The sequence below is a fragment of the Dromaius novaehollandiae genome, chromosome 1, assembly GCF_036370855.1.
Source record: "Dromaius novaehollandiae isolate bDroNov1 chromosome 1, bDroNov1.hap1, whole genome shotgun sequence".
In the NCBI taxonomy this organism is placed as follows: Eukaryota; Metazoa; Chordata; class Aves; order Casuariiformes; family Dromaiidae; genus Dromaius; species Dromaius novaehollandiae.
This window is the reverse complement of record NC_088098.1, coordinates 122,378,775-122,399,356: the sequence shown is the minus strand read 5'-3', so window position 1 is coordinate 122,399,356 and position 20,582 is coordinate 122,378,775.

The window sequence follows — 20,582 nt, the reverse complement described above, 5'->3', positions numbered from 1 at the left end:
AAAAGCCTGCTCTCGGAGGGGGTTTCACCAAACTGGTGACTCACTCTGCTAGCTTCTGCGACTTTCGGGTGCATGTCAGCAAACTCAGCCAGCCATTACTTTCCACCTAAAAGGTTATTCAGCAGTGTGGAGGGATTCCCTTAAATGACTGATTAAAAATTGAAGTTACCAAATTCTTAAACTTGTGGTATTTTTTTTTCTGTTCTTCTCTTTTGGAAAGGGGGTTTGTGTTCCTGTGGCCATGGACTCTCCATCCTTTCCCAGCTGGGCCTGTGACTCTGCCAGGCTTCCCAAAGCAAGGAGGCACAGGCCTGTCAGCTACATCACTGGGTTTTTCCAAGGAAAGCCTAGATGCAGCAAAAGGTGACTCCAAAGACAATTCTTGCTGTGGCTATGATCTCTTTTTAATCACACAGATCTGACTCAGCCTCTTACAAAAGGTCTTTACCAGGCATTTGGGGACGCCGCAGACGGGTGTATCTTGTCCGGCTGTAAGAGTCTACAGACAGCTCGGTCTGCGTTAGTCGCTCTGGGCTCCCTTTATCGTCAGTGAGGAGAAGCAGGCGTTCCCATGGCGTGAGTCATCTGATCTGTTTTAGACCTCTACATGAGGATGAAACAAACTGTGTCCTAGAAATGTCCGCTTCTCCCCATTTTCCATAAACAGCTAACTCAGGTGTAAATATCTGCTTTAGGTGATTGCTTCCTGTTCGTTCCCAAACACTGATGCTTTCAAAGGAAATAAAAATTTCCTCCTCCTCTCTCTCCCCCCTTCTTTTCTAGACTTCTCATCTACTGTTGTTTTGGAAAAGCTCTGGGTCTTCAGATGAATTCCGCCCTGTGATATTTCAGGGACTAACTTTCTGCCTTCCTCTTCTCCCTGATGTGACATAAAAATCAAGATCTTGGCGACTGGTGGCCATTTGGTTGCATGGCATTCTATGAAGAAGTGGGTGATCTAATCTCGACACAAAAGCTATATTTCAGCTGGGAAAAATGTTGCTTGCCTAAAAGAATTTTGTCTCTTGGACACATTAAATATGTATTTACATTCTGTTACATATCAAGGCACTGCAGGAACTATGTGAAAAGAAATCACTGGTGTCATGATTTGCCTGTTTGCCTGCTCCTTCCTATCCACATCTCTGCAGAAGAAAGCTGGATCCTTGTTGAGAGCATGGTGACTTTTGGGACGAGGCTTTTGTCTTGTATCTATGCATTATTATGGCCCCAATTCACTGAGGCTTTTGTTTGCCTGGCTCTAACTGAACAAAGCTGGGGGCTACTCATCAGCTTGGGATTAGGCAAGTGCTCAGGGAGTCTTGAATCAGGACCTCCATATGATCCCTCCCTTTCCTACCACTTATTTATTGTCAGTGTGTCTACTACACATAGGTGCTGGGAAAGACACGTCCTTGCTTTCAGTCAGAAATGATATCATCACCCGCCCTTAGCAATGTTATTCTCTTTACTGCTGAGCTTAGGCAATACTGTAACATGCCTAAACAGTGCATCCACAACAAGGAATGGCATCATCTTGCTTTCAAAACAAATCTGTGCTGGGTGGAATTAGCAGTGCTGAATGATGCTGGCCTGATTGATAATGATCAGTGAAGAAACTTCTTCAGCTATTCAGTCATTCACCTCCAGTCACCCTCATTTTAGAGAGGATGGGAGCTCATTGTACTCTGTATACCAAGAGAAAGGAGAGCTGTTGATATTTTTTAGTCAAATGCCCATTCAGATGGTTGGTGTTAATTAACTGGGGGAAGAGAGGGTCATTTCTACATCACCGATGTGGTTGTCCCTAATCTGTCTCCTCAGTTTACTTCGGGATTTTCCCCCAAGGGCAAATCTGTTTTCCCTCATGAACCCACAAAACACCTGCCTCTAGCCTGCCCTGTGCACATACAGATGCGATATTTCCTTCCTGAGCTAAAAGGATATTCGAGCAAAGAGAATAGCACTCAGTTTGTGGTTAACAGTATGACTGAGTTTTGCTGTCTTATCTTGTATATGTGTCCAGCTTTTCAGAAACACATGCGAACAATTTTAGAGATACGGTCAGCACATTGTGTCATTGCACAGGTGACATGTAACAACACAAATGAACTTACATCTGGCTCTGTTGTCTTTGATTCTGAATTTCTTCCACCTTCCCAAAACAGAGCTGACTTAAGTATAATTTATTAGTTCAAAGCTGCACACTGCATCCAACACAGAGTAGGAGACTTGGGCCTTTCTCTGTCCCTCACTTCTCTGTGGGCAAAATTACTATTGGTTGGGCAAAAAACAGAGTATATGCTTTAGCTTGTATAATGCCCCCCATTATATAAAATCCTGCTTTAAGATAGCTACAGATTTGTCAGACTTAAACAGTCTGAAATAAAGTTTTCTATCACAGATGTCTGCATCAGGTGGAATTTCTCAGAGGATACCCACTGAAATGTTTCCTAGGAGAATACTTCCTAGGATAGAAAAAAGTCTCTCCTTTTGTTAAGGATCTATTCTTCAAACTACCCATGTTTTAGAACAAAAGTCCTGAAATCTGGCAGGAGCTGTGTTAAGGATGGTTGTTTTTTCCTCTATCATGTGGAAAACCTACTTGAATTATGAACACTGCCTGTGGTTTGCACATAAAGAGGAGGCTAGATGGGTGAAGAGGGGAAGTTGAACAAGAAGATGGGAAGCAGGAGCTGCTGAGAGACAATGGTGAGGCCTGGGAGAAGGCGAGGGAGATCAGATGGGGGGGGAACATGAGCAGAGGAGGAAAGGGTTTGGAGATTAGGAAACAGTCCATGGTGGGGAGGCAGAAAGGCTGGTCTGGCTCAGGGGAAGGATGGAGGAAGGGATGTCTAGGCAAGGAGGTGGTGGTGGGAACACTAGGAGAGAGCCAAGGTGGGGAAGTCTTTAAGAAAAAAGACTAAGGAAAGGTGAGGACTGAGCTGGTAGAGTGAGAGGATGGCCCAGGAAGCAGTAACTGAGACTGGTGTCTTAGGATGGTGAATGGCAGTGGGTGGTAGGACTCAGTGGTCGGACAAAGGTTGGTTTGTCTCCTGGAGGAGACAGGAGAACAGAGGTCAAAGGGCAGAAGGAGAGCGTAATCAGAGACTCGTCTTCAGTGTCAGGGTCGGGGACTCTGTGCAGTGAGGCAGAAATGGGAATAAGGCATGGGAACCAGGCACCGGGTCTGAGCTGCAGGTAGGCAGGGCCCAGGCACAGGGCGACCAGCTGGTGCCTGGCAGTCAGGGGAGATTACAGTCAGGGGAGACACCAAGCAGCTGAGGGCACCTGGTGTGGTGCCTGATGGATTGAGAGGTTAATCCTCTGCTGACTGAGCTTGTTAGGAGCTTACACGCTAGAGGGACTGACTGCAGCCAATTGCAAAGCTGGAAGTGGAGAGGTTGGCTGGAATGACTAGGGCTTCAGCTGCAAAGTGAGAGGAGCCAATAGCCAAGGAGCTGTGAGTGAGAAGAAGGCAGAACTGGAAGAAATTGTATTTTTCCTCTCAACTCCAGGGTGTCAAGCCTGTAGGGAGCATGCAGAAAAGCATGTACCTCCTTGTGCATACACCACTCAAACAGAGAATGGAAATCTGTGTACAGATGCAAAGATTTTGTATATTTATCCGAAAAGGACCAGGCTGAGTCCCAAATATCTCTTGTTGCCTTAGACTGACTCTGTTCCAGGCTATTCTGCAAAGCTCATGTTGTGATGGGAAACAAGTGGCTGAAACCAGGCAATCATGAGCTGTTCCTTCAGTTTGGCTACAAGTAAAAAAGTGTTAGATTTTGACATTTTGACTTGCAGACGTGCTGCACACTTTTTGCTGCAGCTAAACTCAGTGGTTTCTGTCCTTGAAGATACTGAGCACTGTATAATGCTGAGTGCTAGGAATGCCCAGGTTCTGGGAGCTTCAAGCCTGATGCCAAAACTGGTATATCCTTGTGTTTTCTTTCTCTCATCTCAGTTTTTCATCTTTAAAATGGGTTTTGTGAAGCAGTATGAACTCATGTTGCAAATGCCCTGGTACTGTAATGATGAAGAATTTAGAAAAAAACTATGAAATAATCTCTTTTAGAGCAGGGCTGGAGCAGCATGCAGTATATAAAGCCTGCAGCCATTCTGGATGCAGAAAAGGCCAAAGACTAACAGCAGCTCATTGCTTGTGCTGCCCATCTTGTGTGCTGTGTAAAGTAAGAATCTGCAGAGCAGGTAATTAGAGATTATTTCCTAATGCAGGCACACAAGAACGATGAAGTAAGGTTGCACAGGTGGCCTTAATCATGGCATTTCCTAATTTTGGACTCCACACCTCCATTAACATTGTTTTTAAGGAGTGTGTTATGCGCTATAAGGAACCAATTCTGAAGAACGTATTTCAGCTATATGAGCAAGACGTCTCTGGTATGAGGGCAGACTTTGCACGTGGCAAGGGGTCCACCCTCCAGATGCTCTTCATGCAGGCCTGCAGGCAGGCACCAGTTAAAGAGGTGATTCTTCCATCGGAAGGCCTCACATCAGGTACTGTTCAGGACATTAGCTAAAGAAAGAGAGAAAAAGGATTCTTTTCTTTAAAGAAGATGGAGGTGCCCCCCTTCCATTTACTTGTGTTAGAGCTCTGAGAGCACCAACAAGCCTTACTAGCCCTGACCAGGCTCACTTGGGTCCTTCTCCCCACCCCCCTGCCCATGGGCCCAGGACCCCATTTCAGCTCAGCCTGTGGCCTTCAGTCCCTGCCTGAGCTGTTTTTTCAGGTGTTGCTCTCTCCAGCCCTGTCTCTTAGATGGCCCTAAGATCTGTGTTATAGGCAACTTGCCTCCAGTCCTGTCTCCTGGATGGACCCCTCAGACCTACGCTGTAGCCTTATCTCCAGTTGCATCCCCAGTCCCATCCCCTGCTGCCCCTGACTGGACCCCCTTGATGTATCCTGGCCCTGGTTCACCCCCTTGATGTGACTGAGGCAGTCAGTGGACCTCATTTCCAGCACCCAGCTCTGCCTGCTGTGGTCTACAGTTCTGCACCAAGTCAGTGAGGGCATGGCTTGCACTGGGTCATCCTAGGCTCCTGAGTCCCCATCCCCTGGGCAGCAGCTGGCCCTGACACTATCCACTAAAGCTGGAGGTGACACAGCACTCCTCCACGTTTCATTAAAAGCTCTTTGAAACTCTGTCCTCAAGGAGAGCTCTGCTTGTCCTGGCACACTCTGAGCAAACGTTTTCATGTTATGTTGGGTTGTTCTCACCCTTCTCAGCAGAAGAAAGCATAGGAACCCGCCTCTGTTTCACGAGCTGGGTGATGCTGTGCTTCTGCTATGGTCCAGCTCCTTGCTTTGCTATCTACCCTTGAGGCTCTGCTGCTAGGAGGCAAAATGTATCGCTAAGGCAGCTTTGCAAAGTAACTCTAAGAGAGTTTGTGAGAGCTGGCGACCACACTGAGAAGGTGTATTGGGTTGGCTGTGCACAATGCCTGACTGTTTGCCCGTTTTCCTGCTCACTGGGCATAACACCATGGGTCAATATGTAACTTGGGATAATGGTTTCGGATGACACTGAGAGCAGCAAAGAAACATCCCACACGAAACTCAAACTGTGCATGCAGGAGTAGAGTGGTTTTGGAGGGGAAGGGGCAGATTTGGGCTGAAGATCCAACGTGCCCAGTTACAGCTGTTTTGATACTGCCGAGTCAAAACAGATTCAGGTTCTTGGAGGTTTAGGTTTCCTTTCTGCAGGTCTCTTCCATTTCTGGGCTAATCTGCAGAAGCAGAGAGAGCATGAGAAATTTTCCCTGGGATAGTCCCAAACTGCTCTGATATAAAAATGAATATTGTGAATCTCATATGACACTGTACTTCCTTGTGACATAAAGCCCTTATGCGCAGCAGAAAGATGCTTTTGACCATTCTCGGAAAATGAAAGGACTTGGTGGAAGTGGGCTCAGACATCTGCATTAAAATTGAGCCTTGGAGATTTTATTATAACAATTGTGCAAGTCCAAACGTGCTGCCATCTGACTGGTTCTGTCTTGTGCTATCTATTCTCCTTTTGCCCCTTCCACCTGCCCTTCAACTGTGCGTTCTCATTCATCCATCACTGCTCCTCATCTAATTGAAGCCTCTGGCATGACTGCGGGCCAGATGGCACAAATCCTTCTGGCTCAGCACCAATAGAGCCATGGAACTTGCCAGTTTGCATTAGCAGCCTCTGCATATTTAACTTTTTCCCACATTTTTGTGATCACACAGCATGTGGATTGGTTTTTTTTGCCTTTTTCTCTGTCTACTCTGAAAGGCCTCATTTCCCAGACTGCATCTTGAAATTTGCTGGTTGCATTTCTCAAGTCCCTACAGATCTTTAGTCCTGTCAGTCCCTCTTACCAGACCCCATAGCATACTGGATTGTGAGCTCTTGAGGGAAAAAACTGGGTTTTTATAAAGCTCCCGGCAAGGTGACCTCCCTGTCCTGACTGAGGTGTAGGTGAGTGCCAGCGTAAAACAAACAAGGGGAAAATAAATCTGACTTCAAAAAGTCCTTGAAGCTGGTTCCTGCAGCACCTCATTAGCCTCTGCCAGTGCAAGGTGACACTGTCAGTCTGGTTTACTTTGTGTTAGTGGTAAAAGCAGGTGATGGTTCAGACCTTGCTCGTGTGATGTATCATGAATCTTGTGATATTTGTTGCTTTCCAAATGCCTGGATGTTTGTGATCACATGAGAATCTGAGCCTTCAATTTTTTTACTGTTTCTAGGCCTCATGGTCACAGGGAGATGGCTGAAAAAAACAGTAGGAACCTTAAGACAAAATATCAGAAGACAAAAAGACCTCCAGGTAGGCGGAGGTTTCTTTTTTTGCCTGTTTTCTTCTCCTTTTTTGAGCAGGGTCCTTAAGTTATCCTTTAATCCAATGTCATGATTTGAGGAAGCCCGAATCATGAATTTTTAAGCATGTGAGATGATTGGTTATATTTTATTTAGGATGCAGTTCTGTTTTGCTCTTTTTGACTGTATGTCCTCTTCAGACTTGCTCTCTGTCCTGACATTAGACCGCAAACACTTTTTCCTCAGGCACAGTGCACACAGAAGCTGGATGCTGTCAGAGCATTCCTCATCTTCTTTTCTCAGCCAATGTTTCCTAGGGAAAGAACTACTCAACACCAGAATTATGGGCAGCTTTGGAAAGCTGCCATGCTGAGGTTATGATAAGGCTGTCCCCGCCTCAATCAGTATTGGATTTCCTCCCCCACCCCACAAATTCTAGCCCTCCCGAGCATGGAAATCAGGAAATGATGGAAAAAATAAGGCAGCCTACCCTTTCAGAAGACATTTTGTAATGTCACTGTGTTTCCCTGTTCACACCCCCTAGGTGATGCTGATCGTGTTTACAGGAAATGCCATGAGTAATTTGCAAAGCGAAAGCTGCTTACTGTCAGGTTGGGGCTGACTGGAAAGTGCTGGGCAGTGTGCTCTGGGCTCGCTGCCTGGGTTTGCTGCCTCCCCAGCAGCATGCTGCTCTGGCTGCTCAGGGAGGCCAGAGTGGTCAGCAAAGCATGGAGAGAAGGTTGTGCAATACTTCTTCCAATACTGATGTAAAAAAGCATGGACAACTTGAGGCCAATATGACTGTCAGAAGGGCCTAACTTATTGTTGCCAGCTTACTTGGGGCAGCCATTTCTAGACCCTTTTCTACCTTATCCTCTTGTATATTCCCTGCAGGATGCAGCGCAGCACCAAAGTCTCTTTCTTCTCCCCACCTCAGCCCACAGTACGTACCGGCCACCTCAGCCCACAGTACGTACCAGTCACCTCCTGTAGGACTTGAAGTACCTGCACCTCTCCCAACACATTCCCTCTGTCAGTGCAAGGCCTTGCATTTTTGCTATCTGCACAGGCTCTCTACTGCCAGAAGTTGCCCCTTATTTAAAGCAATTAATCAAGCAACCTCTCCTCTTTCCCCTCCAAAATAGGGGACTCTAGTCAAAAGGAAGGCTGAAAAATTCCTGTAAGGATACAAGGAAGATCCAGCTCAGCCCCCTGAGCTCAGTCACAAAACTCTAATGCACTTCTCCACAGCAAGGCTTCTCTCTGAAGGTTAATGTCTATTTGTGTGTGTCTTGGACATGTCTGTATGTATCACACTTTGTTGCAGGTCTGGTTCACGGCCCATAACAGGGCCCCTTTTCTGCAAAAGCTTCTTGTATACTACCCAACCACTCCTCTCTGCCCTGGGGACACCTTCAGGCTCCCCTCACCAAAGGCACTATTGCGCCCCATTTCTCCCATTCTGCTCTGTTGGCAGTTTCATGTGCTTGTCACCTTCCTCTCTCTCTTCCTTTCATTCTCCTCCCTCTCTATATCATGATACTTTCTGTATCCCTCCCTTTTTACCCATGGGGTATTGAGGCTTCCTTCACATCTTATCCATCTTTTGCTCCCTTTCATTCTGCATTTCCCTGGGGGATAGGCAGGCAAGCTCAAATGTCCTGGCAGAAAAAGATGAGGACAAATGCCTCCAACCTGATTAAACTGGATATCTACACTGCAGCAGGACAGGAAAATCTGCATAGTGCAGGTATTAATAGAGCAGAGAGTGTGGATGATACAGCCTTTCTGGGGGGTCTGCTGCCAGGCTACATGCCCAGGGGCCTGGGCTGGCTGGCAGAGGAGACCTCATCTTCCCTGTTGCAGGCCCCCAAGCTGTGGAGTTAATGGTAACGTCCCCAGCTTTGTGCTAGGGGGCTGCAATCTGAATGTACTCAGCACAAGGAGGGCTTTAATGGCGCGGGGACACACCGTATATCACACAAGTCTCTGAGGCAGCCTCAACTGAGCAGAGACGTGCTGAAGGAGCAGGCCCTGTAGGAAGGCGCTTTGGGACTCCTCCCCATGCCCAGACCCCCCTAGCACAACTGCTGCTTGTCACTTCTTCTGGGGTTTGGTCATCTTTTCTATCAAGGAGCCCAGGCCTAGGAAACGAGGCAAAGGACAGCACTACTTCTCCTGATCAGGAATCAGAGTTTGGTTTGGCATCTCTATAAACTCATGCTTGGGCTGAACCATTATTTGGAAAGTATAAGAGCTGTAGTGTTGAAAGGACTCATATTTATTCACTCCTCACAGGGACCTGAAGTGTAGGGGCAGCCCTTGGAGACAGTGGGTGGCTGCTGTGCTCTCCAGGAAGTCCACTAACACCACATTGCTCCCAAAACCAGTATGCTTGTTATTTTCCAATTCTCAAGCATGGTGGGAGCTTTCTGTGCTCTGTTCCTACCTCCCTGTGTCTCTTGGCATGTTCTGCTTGTTATTCCACGTGCAAAACTAAGTTATACAGTGCAGTTTCTCTCTGGCAAGCACTAGCACAAAAACTGGGGGGAACTGGGCAGTGAGTGAGAGGGAGGAGAGAGGTGGAAGTCTACAACAGTACAGCATCTGTTCAAACCCTCTGTAGCTAATAGAAGTTAGACTGGGAAACACTACTTAATACAACTCTTGTGTCTGATTTCTCTGCTTAAACACTAGACATCTCACTGAAGCTGTGCAGCCTAATCAGTCAGTCCTCATTCAACACTTATTTGATTTCTTCCAAAATCAGTCATTTTGCATTTGATTTTGACAGACTGAGCCATGTCTCCTGTGAGCAGACGTGCTGTATTTTAAGAGTAGACTTTCATGTGCTGACTGCCTTTCCCAGTTTGGTACCATTTCAGATGAATGTGTTCTGCACTCCACCTTTCAGCTCCTTGTTATTGCTGCAATGCATGTAAATACTACTATTGGTACTTAGAGACCCAGAACATGATCAGATCTCAGTCATGCCAGGATCTGTAAGGAATGATCCTGCCATAAATCACACATAGGTGAGTTCAAGAAGGGAACTCCATGGCAAGAAGTGAGTGTACCCAATGTTCAGAGGGAAGGGGGACAATTTGAATTTCTGTAGGACTTCCAGTTTCTGGCATTTCTCACTGATTCTCACAGTAGGAAAAAGATAAAAGATGTACATTTTGCACCTATCCCAGCAGAACAGTCAATTTAATGCTCCATCTCCTTCCCAGGATGTAGCAACCTGCCTGACTAGGTGGAGGAGGAGGCAAGCAGGATGCAGGAGTGGAGTCTGGGCAAGTGGGGAGAGCCAGCCTGCAAGCAGGTCACTGGATCTGCCTTGTGAACAATTCTGGTTCATCTGGGAGATGGAGGAATTGCCCAACACTAATTTCATGAGTTGCTTGCTCAGGTTGCAGCAAGGAAGAAGCCTGCACGTATGCTTTTGGCCACAGGTTAGAGCTGTGGTACCTTGGTCCTCAGCCCTACCAAGTCAGACAGGGGCAAGGAGGGAGCAATGGCCCAGCAGTGGCTGCAGGGCCCCAGCGCCCCAGGGAGGAGGGCAGCAGGGAGTGCTCCAGCAGCCAGTAATATCCTGGAATCAATACAGCTTTCTCATATGAGTGGGATCAAATCAATTTTCTTCTGATGCTGTAAGCAGAATCTGTCTTTGACTTGGCCTGTTATCTGTGGCATGTGTGACAAGCCAAATGCCTCAGACATGGTTCTTACCACCTTGCCAAAACATGCAGCACACAAAAAAATAGGTATGAGTCCTGTCTCCCTGCGTGTCTTCCTTTGCATTTCAAAATTATAGAATGCATTAGGTTGTACCTACACTTACATGAAGGATTGTTTTTTTTTCCCCTGCTAAGGCCAATACACTTGTACTGACCCCTCAGTCTGGGTCAATTCACAACTCTTTTCTTTAAGCCTGTCTCAGCCAGAAGTAAAATTATCTCAGATATTTGGACACATCCAGTTTTGCTCAGGATGCCTCTGAGAGTTTTCTTAGAGACAAGAATGTGTCCTCCAACTCTTCATTTGCTTTGGGCACACTCTGTTCATCAACTACCTGCTCTTAATGAGCCCAAAAATTTGATATGCCTTTCATCTCATCCTAGTTAGTTTTTTTTTGCTTCGTTCCATTACAAATTCTGTCTTCTTCCAGGTTGTTGCATTATCTTTCTATCTAGCTCTTGTACTCCTTCCCTGATCATGGAAGTGTGACCCATTTATCTTGCCGTGTCTTTGGGTTTCTTAGGACTGGGCTTCACAGGCAGGTGAGATCAGACCCAGTCTCATTGCACTCACACTGTGCCAGTGATGTGCAAGGTATGGCCAGCCGTGAAGCTGTGTGGCCCTACATGGGCAGTGCTGTGCCCTAGCTAGCATACCCCATCCAACTTGGGGAAAAACCTGACATTTGGCTATATATTCACCTGAGAGTGGATACAGCCAAGCCTGTGAGTCCTGTGCCAAAACTGCATTTTGGCCTGACTTTATCACTTTACTACGCTTGGTCCAGCTGGACCCTCCACTGAACCAGAGAGTTTGTGATTTACCAAGACTACTACGTGTGTGTGTATGTAAGGGAGGGGGGATGTCATCTGTTTTCTTTGAAAACCTAGTTCATTTTTATACTGATTAGGCATGTCAGAGTCAGGAGGTTTGTGAAGGTTGGAGGTAGAACCGGGGCATTAGAGCAGTGCCGTACTATTGAGACTCTTGCAGGCTACCTTCATGCTTACAGTTGCACAGCAAGATACAGACACATCTCTCTCTCGCTAAGCCTGCCTGAACTGGAGGGTTTTTGCATGTCTGTGAAGGAATGAGCTTAATTCTTCCCCATGACCTGCTTCAAGCAAAGCTACTGCAACCAAATGGACCATGCTGTGTGAAAGGCAAAGTCACGCTAGTGTGAGTCAAACATCCCCCTCTGGTCCTGCAGAACTCAGCTAAAGAGCAAAACAAAGGCAAATACATCAGCAACTAAAAGCATTTTTTATTGCTTTCTTCATGGCAACAGCCCAGCAGACTCTGACTGAGATCAGAAAGTAGTGTATCACCTGGAGGTCCTTGGAGAAGCAAAGAGATGGTGAAACTTCCCACCACCTCCATCATCAAAGGCTTCAGTAGATTTCTTTACACAATTTTTTTCATAGCCAGCCTCAGTGAAAGCAACCATTTAAAAGGCAGTAACTCAGGAACATTAGGTGTAGCTTCTGTTGGCTGAACCCATTAAAATTACCTTTTAATGTCTCAAGGACCACACGCAAAAAGGGGAAATTCAAGGAGGAAAAGAAACAAACGCAAAGTCGCACCAAGGGAACTGGCTAGTTTACGGGCACTGGTAATGGGTTTACACTGCCTTGCTTCAAGGTCACAATTTGATTTCAGATAAGGTTAGCGACAGCTAAAGATCTGTAATGGTGGCTCTTCACTGGCCTAGGTCAAATTAGTTGATGTTTTCTGGTAGGTATTATTTAATTTAATTTAAACTAGATAATTTCTGTATGCTTAGTAAAAAAAATCCCCAAATAAAACTATTAAAATTGTTGATGAGCTGACAAGTGTGTTAACGAGTAACAAAGTTCACTGAAGTCTTCTGTATAGACGTATTGGATGAGGATGTATTCACACATCTTTGCTCCTGAACTTTTGTCCTGCTTGTTGCAGCAGGACCATAGAGCTTTAGGGCAGAGATGTTGGCAAAGGATGTTTTGTATGTTTACAACATAGCAAAATAAAAGATTTATTTATTTTAGTAGGGCATGACTACCATCATATGCAATTCTAAATTTAAATGAGTAACAAGTTAGCAGTAGCATCCAAAAGCTGGTCATCTTCTATATTACAACTTACTGAGAACCCACTGTCTGAAAAAATGCAAATTGCTTTCTGCTCAATACATTTATGTAGAGAGAATTCAGAGTTCATGGTACAGAGCTCTGTCTTAACTTGAAAGATTTCTGTGGTGCTGAACTCAGTTTTTGCACGCCTCATCACTGTGTGAAAGATGAAGTTATCAGTAGCATTCAGCTTTGGCTTTCACTGATATTTTTGCTTCCTGTAAAATACTCCCCAAACTCTTGTACTACAGTAACCTTTTCATTTGTGTGGTTTTAGTAACAGAATAATTTACACATGGTATTAATATCAGCAACAGTGGAACAATAGTCCAAAAATACCTATCAAGTCTTTCATTTCTGCAAAGCAGGGTGAGGAAAGAAGAGACTGAAAATGTTGTCTTTTGGTTTCTCGCATCCTTGGGCATTCATGAACAAGGTACCCAAAATTCATTGTTAATTAAAGCCATAATCTCTGCAGTACCAAAGGTACCTCCTAGGTACTATGAGGGATTTGTAGGATTCCTTTATTGTTATTAAATCTCAGGTCCACTGATTTTTGGTTCTTGGAAATGTTTCTATAAATTGCTCATGGCAACACTGAAAATAAAACAAACAGCCCCTATATTTTGCTACTGTAGTTGCAGTCCTGACCCCTTGCCCCATGTATGCATCAGACACCTCTTTTGAATCCTGGAGAATCCACGGTCCCGAGCCACTGCTAGTGAACAGAAAACATACTGGTAGCTGGCAGTGACAGAGGTCACTGACAGTGTTTTGAAAAATGCTGCAGCGAGTTATTTCTGTTTATTGCCTGGGATGGTACGAGTAGATCAGAATTTAAGCTTGGGGATTCTCAGATGTTTTCCTTGTGAGGTCTGCCTCTGTGCAGACAAAATGCTATAATGTGCTTTCCTCTACTGGGGGAATGCATAATATCCCCTTGGCAACATGAGTGATCATTTATATGGAGCAACAATATTAGGCAAGTGTTTGCAGTTGTCTTTCAGGAAGTGTTGGCATCTGGAAACAAGAGAGGCTAAGCAATTAGAAAGGCAGGAATATGGCAGCAAGGAGAGGAATGTATTTCAAAACTAGAGTTATTTCATAAGAAAAACAGAAAGGTAAGATCATCAGTTGCCATCTATATGCAAATGCAAGGAGTACTCTTTGAAATAAGGCTGTAATTACAATTTCTTATTACCTATGTTACATTTGATGAGGGGAAAAGAGATGGGGATATAAAGCTTTTCATTTTGGGTTGAAAGTCAACCCTTTAAGTGAACCCATTTAGGAAGACCTGGTTCTGTGGGCTAGTTATGATGTGGCCATTTAATATGAGGGATTTGCCCCTTTCGCCATGGTGTGGGCCACTGTCAGAGACAAGACACTGATCTGGCTCAGCGGAAGAGGACCCCAGTCAGCGACTGTCTTCGTGAACGTATGCATGGCTGGCCCCTAGACATGTGCTCAGTGCCTTCTCCCAAGCTACGAGGGAAGTGAATAACAAGTGCAGCCACCTCCTCAGCGTCTCTGTGTAAAACGAGATCGAGGACACTCTTCAGGTGGGGCGAGGGGGAAAGCTCTGCCAGGAGCGAGGTGGAGCAAGTCAGTGTCACTCAGCTCGGAGACAGTCCTTGCGAACCTCCCACTAACATTAACAATTTGTCCCTTGGTTCAGCTGAGAGCTGTTGGGACCCATGAGGCCCAGCCTGGAGTGGTTGCAGCCAGACCAAGAGCTGGGTCCTGGCCTGCTCCATGCAGCCCCATCCCTTGCAGAACTGTGGGTTTTAGCTAAATGCTGTCAACCAGCCCTGAGTCCCTGCTATCTCCCAACTGGCTTTGGTGGCTGCTGCAAAAGTCAGATTTTCACCAGTGCCAGGTTCACAATGGCTCCTCACACTGGGGTCCAACTGCCACTTCCCTGCTTTTCAAGGTGGTATCTTTACTGGGACAGGGGTGCGAAGGGATAGTGTCTCCAGCAAGAGGTAGAGAGGGGTTAAGCACCAGTGGCACTGCAGCTGAAGAAGGAAATTACTATTATGAAGCCAAAGCAAGCAGCTAAAATACAAAAGTCAAGCAACTCAGTCAAACTAGAGTTTGACATAAGGACAGGAAGGTGCCAATTAGATATTTATATTTTTTACTTGATGGCTTCTCATTTTTTTCCTCCCTTTCCCATCTTTTTGCTTGGAAGCACAAGCTGTTTCGAAGGCTGAATCGCTAACAGAACAGGCAATGAAAAGCTCAAATAATTTTGGTGGAATGCTCTCTTGCCCACTCCAAATCCTAAAAAAATCATGGTGAAAAAAATCCCTAAAGCCACAGTTCAAATGTCCATTCGGGGTCCAGTTTCTCCTCTGGTGGTTTTGTTTTTCAGGATTCCTGTCTGCATGTGCTCATATCTTCATGCTGTATTGTGCATCCAGAAGAGCTAATTTCCTCTCTTTTTTTTCCCCTCCCCAGATGAATACTGTGCTTTTATGTGGATCTGAGGGATGAGTGACACTTGTGACAGATGAACTGACAAAACATGACAAAATCATGAAGTCTGCAACACCAACAGTCATGCTGGTGTTTCCATGACCCTACTGGGAATAGGAGATATTTTGCTGTCACACTTCCTAGATAGGCAGACCTAAAACATTCAGAAGGGCTAAATTACAAGTGAAATGATCTAAAAGTGTTTCATTGTCATGATAGGGAAAAGTGGGACTCAGTTCTCATCCACTGTAACACAACAGGCAGCCTGCAGCGGAACTGAGAGCAGGAGGACCTTTCCCACAGACTGGAACCTAGCTGAAGTGACCTTTTTTCTAAATGGCCTGTAATTGCAAACAAAATGTACTCTTTCTTGTATTGTCAGGATAAATTCCTGCAACACGTACCATACCTTTCTAAGGGCTTGTCTGCTAGCTACACAGAAAGTACTAAGTAATCATGCATAATTCATTACTCTTAATTAAAATGTAAATTTATTGTCAGCCTTCTTGGATAATTAAAGCACCATTTGTGGGAATAGGTTTAAAGTTTTGTATCTGCAGTTCCTTTTGCTAAAATAAACAAATGACACTTTATGCTCTGTTTGAAGTGGTGCAATTGATTACCAAGTGGGACAGAACTGAACTTCCAGAGGAGGTCACTCAGTTGGTATGTGCCTAATATTCAACAGAGTGTGAGTACGCTTTGCTATAAAGTGAGCTGGCTTATTCTCTGTGATGTTAGATGCCTGCATTTCTGATTCGGCACAGACAGGAAGAATTATTTATAGGTATATTTCTTCACCCCCCAAAAAAAATCCAGACTATTTTACTGGCCTCAAGCTGTTCTTCAGGAGCCTTCAGAACTACATTTGATGGATTGCTATGCTTACTGTAAACATTCAGCTTACCAGAGGGTCTTGCAGGTTAGGCTTCATTCTTTATAGACCTTGAAGCTTCAGGCAGTTGGCTGTCCATTAAATAAATGATTAAGTACATGAGAAAAACCATATTCCACAAGGATGGGGTAGTGAGAGAGTGCTCAGCAGGAAAGTTAGTTGTAGTCATTAGCTTTATCTCCTTCTTCCCGCAATGCAATGCAAACCTTTAAGTAAAAAAAAGGATGTGTAGAAGGTGGTCACACAATCGTCTTGGGGTTGTGGATGAAGTGTGAAGAGCTATTCACGAAATAAAATTCTCATGGGGCTATATGGGCAGAAGGAGGGAGAAATTTCCCAACTTCCGCCATACAAATGAATCATAGGGATTAGGAATATTTCACTAGTATTCTTTGGATTACTTTTTCCCTCCAACAAAAACAGGATCTCTCCTCTGCCTACTTTCTGCCTCTGCCTGTCTGTCTGCCTCTCTCTCTGTCTCTCTCTTTCATAGACAGGCAGAAAGAAGGTCATTTCAACTCTTGGGGAAAGCTGGGTACTAAACAGAAGTCTCTCCGACATGGAAGGAAAGTGCTTTTCTTTGCCATTCCCTGAAGTCACATTATTCTTATGTTAATGCTACATACAGCTTTCTTGGAAGGTCTGGGATTCATTACCTGCCTTCTGCCATAACCTTATGGCTCTAGAAATATGCAGAGAATTTCAAGTTTAGCTCCCCCCCGGCCAAACTGTGATATGAAACTGCAGTTGGCTGAGAGGCAGCCAGGTTGCGTGCACAAACCCCAGCGCCCTCCACCCCATCCCCTCCTGCCACCGGCCCCGGTGGCTCTGCCCCGGGCATGGGCAGCCCTTGGCCAAGTGGGGCAGTGAGGGTGCCCTGAGCCTGCTGGGGCAAGAATCAGCCAGCAGCTGCCTTGCAAACCCCCTTGGTTTGGGGGTCTTGCTGCGCTGCTGTCTGTGTGCTGGGCTGTGGGCTGCCAGGGCACGGAAGAAGCTGGCCCGCTGCCATCTGCAGCTTGCAGCGGACTGGAGGAAATGGAGCCTGACATTTATTTCCTAGGCCATATTTTGAAGGAGTCTCGGGGTCCCTGTTTAAATTAGGTTTTCTGTCATCATTCTGTGCTATTCAAGCCACAGGATGGGGAATTTGAAACGAGGGGTCCTCCACAGTCATTAAAGTCTCGAGCAGCCTGTGAGCCAGCTATCTCCTTTCTTGGTCTTGCCCAGGTTGCAGGTTTTGGGCAATCTGAGAGGTGGCACGAGCAGACTTTTTGGTACATGTGTGTGTACACAGGGGAGCGCGGGGCAGGAGAGGAACAGCAGGCTAGCACCAGGGCCCTCTCTCAATGTCAGAGGCTCATTTGAAAGTCAGTGGCTGAAGTGGTCTGACGTCAGCTCTGTCGCTGTAGGAAGTATCGAATTAAACTGATAATTATCTACAGCACGTGTATGAATTATGAACCTTTTGATGTTCAGGCTCATATGTTTTGAGTTACCAGCACATCTTAATCAGATTTTCTTTTCTTTTTAAATGAAGATTCATAGCTCTCTTATCTCCCGTTCTCTTCCCCTCCTTTGAATTTTACTTCCCTGAAATTTTCAGATGCATCCTTTCCTCACCAGGTCCCACTAGGTCCCATCCAGAAAGCCAGCTCAGCAGGGTGAAATGGCAGGTGTTGTTGGTTTTGCATGTAATACGTTTGTTAGCTCAAAACCAAGGGTCCCTTTGTAACTGCTTTTCTTTCAGTAATATTAAAATGTATTTTATTGCTTGGTGGTGCAAGTGGGGGAAAGAAAGAGGAGAAGCAAATCCCTGAGCCCTAAAACTCAACAGACACTCTCATTAATTCAATAAAAGCCAGGCTATTCTGGCCTTCTTTGGGTGTGAGCAATTTCCTCATTGGTGCAGAGAGTCTCCAGAAAGCAAATCCTAAAACTCATCAGCTCTGCTTGCAAAATTCAATGTCTTTGTCCTAACCACAAACACTTCACCAGCACCCCACCCGCCACAGAACACAATAGCTCATTCCCTGTGAGGTTCTCCAAGTTTTTCACAGATATTAGGCAACATTTTTATATTATCATTACAGCTTTACTTTACTACCCTTCTTTTTTTTGATACTAATAAAATACTCATGCTGCTTTGGCCCATTTTTTTTTATAACCCTGTCCATTTCAACAGCTGCATTTAAGACTGAATAGAGAGAGAGAGAGAAAAATGTACTTGACTTGCTTTAAAATGAAATGTATTTTCAGCAGTTTTAATGTCCTGCATACCCACAGCAGGGGGGCTTAGGTGTTGGCCAGTGTTAGCTAACCTTGCTCTAGCTTGGTCGAGGATAGCAAGGCTTCCCTCTGGCTCATACTGTAATTCTCTCCTGTGGTTTTCCCCTACCTCGTGTACCTGTTCTGCAGTCATTTCTTCCCCTCTTTCCCTGCGCAGGATTGGAAGGGGTCTCCAGAATTACTTAGTTCCCTTCTGCACTATGGTAAGGACCATCTCCTTTTCATAAATTTAGCCAGCTCCAAAGTTGGGGTTTTGCTTCCCACCCCTGCTAGAAGAAGCCAGCCCTGGAAGCAGGTGCCTGCAATGGTTAGACACCGTCCTGCTTTTCCCAGCCTTGGCTGTGCTTGGGGCTGGTGTGTGCCCATCTGCTCTCCGGGCGAAACGACTGCAGGTCAGGTCCCGTCTGGTGCCCGGCCTGACGTCCCACGTCCTCATGAGCCGTTCACGTGGCATGGGAGAGGCCCGGCAGAGCCCAGGTGTCTGGAAGATAGTGACTGAGCACATGTAATGGCTTCACAAGATTATCTCACAGCCACGCCAGAGTAATCTCTTAGGTGGATTATTCCTAAAGCTACAACGAGAGCATGCAGTTTCAAGAGTCTCACACAAAATGCTCACGGAGCCGTTTCTCTTTTTGCTTGCCTGTTGATAGCTGAAAGGTTAATTAAAGGCCATGCATTTCTCAGCCTCCCAGAGCCCCTCTGTGCATTTCAGCCTTTTGCAGAGGAGACGGAGAGGCTTGCTCCCAAGGCTCAGAAGGGTTTTTGAAGCCCAGCTGTGTTTCTAAGACTCTTGAGCCCTCTGCATGACGTTGTCATGGGAGGAGGCAGTGAGCTGACAACTTTTGGGTCAATCCCAGAACAGCTTGCCAGGGAAGCCTATCAAGCCCCACTAATCGGGTTTGGTTTAAATCTTTCTCCTTCTCATCACCCTTTCAGGATTAAGTCATCTCCACCAAAGAAGAGAGAGGCTATCCTGGAAGAGGCACAGCCATACTCTGGGAGGATACTGAAGAGTGCATGGGCGTGGGGGAGAGGAAGGGAAAGGTAGGCAAGCCACTGTCATTTTTGGATCTTATCATCTCCATCCTAATTCTGCTGCTCCTTTGGAGTCACCAGACAGCAATAATCTGGAAACCACAGGCTTTTGAGACAGCTTCGTGCAAATTCTCCCCTAGTGAACTGACAGATGACGCAGAGGGCTACGTCCCAAGTGCTGCCTGGGCACCTGGGAAGCATGCTGGTTGTAGTGGGGTTTGTGACACTGGAACAGGAGGGTCCTTGAATCTCAGTGCTTTGGGATTGCAAAAATCAGGGGAGGCCATTTCACAGGCTATTTTTTTTTCCATTTTACATACTGTTTCTCACACTGAAAAAATGCAGGCCTTTACCTGAGGCTACAAGCTAGTACAGGTTTCCCTCATGACTAAGCAGCACACTGGTTTGCAATACAATGCCTTCTGCATGGTGCAAGGACATGAATACATGGGGGACCTGGCAGAATAATGTTGCCCTGGTCTGTTCCTTCAGTGTGTTCCACTACTATCTCAGAACAGAAAATGTCAGTGCGGTGTTGCATTACTAGTGGCCTCAGAGGAGAAGGAGGGTGCGTGGGGAAGACAAAGGGATCATAAAGGCAAAAGGCAAAATCTTGCTGATTAAGTGAAGAAGCAACACCTTTGCAGTTGGTACCACTTGAGGAAGCGTGGTCTGGTGATATCAAGGTGACAGAAGTGGGAGCTAAATTGCTACGGCCTTGTGGGGGAACAGGGAAAAGGAACATGTAGAAGAAAAAGGGGAGAGTGTTTTTTCCCTGACTCAATATTTACCCTGAGAGGGAGGCTGGTATCTACAATGCATGTGATCTTGCAGAATAAGAAGGATCACTGAACGGGTGACGCAGGAAAAGGAGGATTACACTGCATGTGATGGCAAAAGGAGGATGGAGGAGCATTCTTGCAAGGGACGTAAGGATGGGGATTACTAAGGGATTTTCTTGGAGATCTAGGTATAACGAAGAAACTCCACTGTCTACCTTACACTTCAGGCCTCTAAGAAGGCAAGTGAAAGGTCACCAGAAACTATATCATGTACCTTAAACTGATGACTTTCTGTCACCCTTTGAAATAGTTGCTGATTCCCTAGGTGACCAGACTATTGACAAGTTTGACTGTCTTTTGGATTTTCAATGACATTTCCAAATTACTAGCTGAGAAAAAGAAAATGAGACTATCTTAGTGATTGCAAGTGTCT